Raw genomic sequence first — 6,199 nt, 5'->3', positions numbered from 1 at the left:
TTCAGGCAAAGTCTTTCTCAAGTGCAAGGCCAACACAATTTCATGTCATACCAGTGGTGAAGGTATTGTCTGTGGCAGAGGTAAGCGGCTCAGTGCATCCACATTCGATACTTGCATTCTTGGACGATGCTGCAAAGAGCAGTCGTATGCAGCAAGCAATAGAGCCCATCTCTGTTCCCTTGCAGGGGCAATTGGTGGCATGGATTTATCCTCAGAATAAACCCTACAAGGGTTTGAGATCCAATACTGTGGTGAAATGTCTACCATATATTGTGTGTATATATAATATGTACTGATGAAACTTCTTCACCACATAAATTAATGTCAGATTTTCCTTGTCTATCTGAGTACTTTTTTTTTCTGGGTCTGATAATGTTGTTGACACAAATGCAATTGGCCTTTCCATTTCATCTAACCTCTTGTGGGACAAAACTGCTCTCACTCCATAAGGTGAGGCATCACACGTAACTACCAATGGTTTGGTTGGATCAAAGTATAAAAGCAGCAACTGTAAGACCTGCTTAACTTTCATAAAGGTTTCATTTTGTGCTTTCCCCACATTTCCAAAGCTGGTGTTTTTTCAAAAGCTGGTGAAGTGGGGCTCAGATTGTAGACACATTTTGTAAGAATCTGCTGTAGTAATTCAACATTCGCAGGAACTATTTTAATTCCAACACATTTTTAAGCTGTGGTGCTTCCTTTATGGCTTTAAATGTATCCTCCAAAGGATGTTTCTCCCCTGAAACCCAAATATGTGACACCATTCCTCCTGGAGGAATTCCCTGTAATAAGCTTTCCATTGTACATTGGAATATGCCACAAGCCGATGAGACTCCAGGACATGTGTTCTGGTATAGCCCCTTGTAGGTGTTGATAGTAACCAACCTCTGAGAATCCTCATCCATCTCCAGCTGGCAGGTGTGACTGAGATCTAACTTGGTGTACTTCAGGCCCTCTGCTAATTTGGCACAGAGGTCCTCAGTTCTAGGAATAGGGTATTTAACTATCTGAGCTCCTTGATTAACAGTTAGTTTATAATCCCTACATATTCTTACAATGTGCTCCGGTTTAGACGGTTTTTTTTGCATGTTCTGTGCTGTCTGCTTCACTTTTCACCATGCTTGTATATGACGTATATAATTTCTGCACCAGCACGTTTCTTGGGAGTGTTCTCTCCCACATTGGAAGCAAGTTTCCACCCCTAGTGCTGTACTCCACTTGGGATCTGTTCCACCCTCACTCAGCTGTTCCTTGCAGCAAATGGAATGTTGCCGTTTACTGCAAGGGGAGTAGAATGTAAAAAAGGGATGTTTTGCTGCAGTTGAACAGAGCATTGGTGAGACAACATCTGAAGTATTGTGCACAATTTTCTCTTTTTTTATATGTGAAAGGATATAAATGTATTAGAAGCAGTTCAGAGAAGGTTCACTCAACTGATACCTGGGATTGGGAGGGTTATCTTACATAAACATTGAATATCCATTTGAGTTGAGAAGAATGAGAGATGATTTTATTGCAACATATAAGATCCAGAGGTGACTTGACAATGTGACTTTACTGTACCTTTAAGAAATGTATTTCTATCATGTTTCTTGTGAAGCGAATGTTTCAAACTTCAGCTTTGATTACTGTGCCAATTTGCTGTCTCCTGGGAGCCCACATGCTGAGAATGTAGAAGCATAATTGTTCCTAGATATTGGGCTTTCTGTTTTAATCTGAGCTAATGCAGTTTTGTTTATTTTTTGGGTTGTCCCCTGGGGTTTCAGTAGGGTTTTATTAGGCTGATTGACAAGAGCGCATCATGTGCCAAAGGGAGGAGCTAGGCTTACAGAGGACAAGCAGGCAGTTTCTGCTTAGATTGGCAAGGAGCAGGAGTTCTTTCTCTCTGGAGATTGAAGCCTGGGACTGCTAGAAAATAGGCATCTCTTTCCAGATGTGTTCTGGAGATTTAAGAACTAGCAGCTCATATACCAGCATGTAAGCCTGTTGTTTGCTAACTAATTTTGAAGAGTTTACGTCTATGAGCAACATTGCTTAAATTGGAACTAATAGAGATGGGCTAGTAGCTAAGAATTGTATATCGTCATTGTTAAATATTTCAACTGGTAAAAGTTAACTTAATTATTTTTGTTATAGCTAAGCTATATTGTTGAATAAAGTTTGTTTTGATAAAAGCTTCCTAGTCATTCAATAGAATCACCTCATGTTCTCACTGATGCCAAAATCAAATATAGTTGGGATCTAGACTAACTTCATAATGTATCTTGGAGTTTCTGAAATTACTCTTAACAATAAGGTGGATGTTGAAAGGATGTTTCCCATTGTGGGAGACACTAGAACTAAGGGACATCATTTAAAAATAAGGGACTCAATTTAAAATGAAAATGAGAAGAATTTTTTCCCTTCAAAGGGTCATGAATCTTTGGAACTTTCTTACCCAGAGAACAGTGAAGACTAGGTCAATTAATATTTTTAAGGCAGCGGTACATAGATTCTTGACTAACAAAGAAGTCAAATGTTTTCGGGGGTAGGCAGAATGTGGAGTTGAGGCTACGATCAGATCGGCCATGATCTTATTGAATGGCGGAGCAGGCTCAAGGGGTTGAATGGCCTACATCTGCTGCTAATTTTTATGTCATAAGTCTGTATTTTAAACTAACATTAGGTTTTGTAGACGTTGGTTGAAACTGTAAAAGGGAATTAGATCAAATGACACAAGTCAGTTTGACCAGATTAAAATTACAAAAATAAACATTGCAGTTTGTGGTCAAGGAAAATACGAGTCGCATCACGAAAGAATCAAAAGGAATTTATAAAATAAAGAAACTCATGACACAAAGAATAGAACAGCCATGGAATAGTGGAGGAAAAATCGGAAATCTCAGAATTGTGACAGCGTAGACAGGTGGCCATTTGGCCCATTGTGTTTGTGTCAGCTCTCAGGAGCAATTCACCTACTGCCCTCTTCCACCTTTTCGCCATAACTCTCTACATCCTTTTCAGGTAACAATCCAATTTCCTCTTCAATACCTCAGTTGAACTGGCCTCCACCACATTCTCAGGCAGTGCATTCCAAATCCTAACCACTCGCTGTGTGAAAACATTTTTACGTAGGAATATAAAAGGAAAGTGATATAAGAGTAGAGAATATTAAAATTAGAATAGTAGAATGTGTTTATCATACCAGTCTTATGGCTCTTCACCAGTTGGCCCAATAAGAATATCATATCAGAAATGTGTTCTCTATCTTTCACTAAAACTTTAAACTTACATAGCAAAATTGAGTAGGAAATGTTGACCTAGTAATTTACACTGGGAAGCGTTGACAGGAAAGCTTGACCAAAAACCATTTCAAGTGGAAGTAAGCTTTTAAAGAAAGCAAGTCTATACTTCAAAGGAAGTAGGAGAGATCCTAAACGAATACTATCAGTATTCACAAAGGAGAGGGATATGTTGACTGGTAGCGTCTCAGAGAGATGTGTTGACCCGTTAGAAAAAATCTCAATTACAAGGGAGGAAGTGTTAGGTCTTTTAGGAAACATTAAGACAGACAAATCCCTAGGGCCAGATGGCATCCATCCTAAACTCCTCAGGGAGGCAAGAGATGAAATTGCTGGGCCTCTAACAGAAATCTTTGTCTCTTCGCTAGACACAGATGAGGTCATGATGTGGTGAGGTCCCAGAGGATTGGAGGATAGCAAATGTGGTCCCGTTATTTAAAGAAGGGTAGCAAGGATAACCCGGGTAATTATAGGCCGGTGAGCTTGACGTCCTTGGTAGGGAAATTGTTGGAGAAGATTCTTAGAGATAGGATATATGCGCATTTAGAACTGAATAATCTCATTAGCGATAGACAGCATGATTTTGTACGCGGGAGGTCATGCCTCACAAATTTGGTTGAGTTTTTTTGAGGAGGTGACAAAAACGATTGACGAGGGAAGGGCCGTGGATGTCGTCTATATGGATTTTAGTAAAGCGTTTGACAAGGTCCCTCATGGCAGGCTGGTGCAAAAGGTTAAATCTCACGGGATAAAAGGTGAGCTAGCTAAATCGGTGGAGAACTGGCTTAGCCATAGAAGACAGCGGGTAACAGTGGAGGGGTCTTTTTCCAGTTGGAGGTCTGTGACTAGTGGTGTTCCGCAGGGCTCTGTACTGGGACCTCTGCTGTTTGTGATATATATAAATGATTTGGAGGAAGATGTAGCTGATGTGATCAGTAAGTTTGCGGATGACACAAAGATTGCTGGAGTTGCGGATAGTGATGAACATTGTCAGAGAATACAGCGGGATATAGATAGGCTGGAACATTGGGCGGAGAAATGGCAGATGGAATTTAATCCAGATAAATGCGAAGTGATGCATTTCGGTAGATCTAATGTAAGGGGGAGCTACACAATAAATGGCAGAACCATCAGGAGTATAGACACGCAGAGGAACTTGGGTGTACAAGTCCACAGATCCTTAAAGGTGGCAGCACAGGTGGAGAGGGTGGTCAAAAAGGCATATGGCATGCTTTCCTTTATTGGACGGGGCATAGAATATAAAAGTTGGCATATGATGTCGCAGCTGTATAGAACGTTGGTTAGGCCACATTTGGAATACTGCATCCAGTTCTGGTCGCCACACTACCAGAAGGACGTGGAGGTTTTGGAGAGAGTACAGAAAAGGTTTACCAGGATGTTGCCTGGTATGGAAGGTATTAGCTATGAGGAGAGATTGGGTAAACTGGGGTTGTTCTCCCTGGAAAGACGGAGGATGAGGGGCGACCTAACAGAGGTGTATAAAATTATGAAGGGCATAGATAGGGTGACAGTGGGATGTTTTTTCCCACGTCGGAGGTGACGAACACAAGGGGTCATGGGTTCAAGGTGAGGGGGGCAAGGTTCAACACAGATGTCAGGGGAACGTATTTTGCACAGAGGGTGGCGGGGGCCTGGAATGCACTGCCAAGCAAGATGATTGAGGCGGACACGCTGGGATCGTTTAAGACTTGTCTGGATAGCCACATGAACAGACTGGGAATAGAGGGATACAAATGAATGGTCTAGTTGGGCACATGAGCGGCGCAGGCTTGAAGGGCCGAAGGACCTGTTCCTGTGCTGTATTGTTCTTTGTCCTTTGTTCAAGTGCCTTTTATCCGATGTTGAAAATCAAACAAGTTTCCCGATAACAAATTCAATCACCTGATTCCCTCCGTTGAAAGAAACCGAACACTAATGGCACAGAAAATGTTTGCATCAGCCAAATAAAGAGTAATCCAGGCTAATTCCACTTTCCAACTCTCACCGTATAAGTTACTACACTTTGTGATGACCTTTGATTGGATACAATATAGTAATTTTACACTTTTTAACATCTGAAATCTGACTTTAAGAATATTTGAAAATGACTTTAAGACATTGCTTCAGTTTTAAAGGAATCAATTGTAATTTTCTTGGCTAATAAGAAATACTAGTCCATGTTACTTGGTGACCCTTGATCTGGAAGCTGTATCAACAGGAATAATAATCTCTCCCTCAATGTCAACAAAACGAAGGAGGTTGTCATCGACTTCAGGAAACGTAGAGTAGAACATGCACCTGTTTACATCAACGGGGACAAAGTAGAAAGGGTTGAGAGCTTCAAGCTTTTAGGTGTCCAGATCACCAATAACCTGTCCTGGTCCCCCCTATAGTTAAGAAAACCCACCAACGCCTCGACTTTCTCAGAAAACTAAGGAAATTTGGCATGTCAGCTATGACTATCACCAACCTTTACAGATGCACCACAGAAAGCATTCATTCTGGTTGCATCACAGCTTGGTATGGCTCCTGCTCTGCCCAAGCCCGCAAGAAACAACAAAACGTCGTGAATGTAGCCCAATCCATCACACAAATCAGCCTCCCATCCATTGACTCTGTCTACACTTCCCACTGCCTTGGAAAAGCAGCCAGCAAATTAAGGACACCACGCACCCCAGACATTCTCTCCTCCATCTTCTTCCGTCGGGAAAACTATACAAAAGTCTGAGGTCATGTATCAACCAACTCAACAACAGCTTCTTCCTTGCTGCCATCAGACTTTTGAATGTACCTACCTTGCATTAAGTTGATCTTTCTCTACACCCTAGCTATGACTGTAACATTACATTCTGCATTCTCTTGTTTCCTTCTCTAAGAACGTAATGCTTTGTCTGTATAGCGTGCAAGAAACGATACTT

Source organism: Mustelus asterias, chromosome 17 (assembly GCF_964213995.1).
Source record: "Mustelus asterias chromosome 17, sMusAst1.hap1.1, whole genome shotgun sequence".
Classification (NCBI taxonomy): domain Eukaryota; kingdom Metazoa; phylum Chordata; class Chondrichthyes; order Carcharhiniformes; family Triakidae; genus Mustelus; species Mustelus asterias.
The sequence above is the reverse complement of the archived record's forward strand: the minus strand, read 5'-3'. Positions refer to the sequence as shown.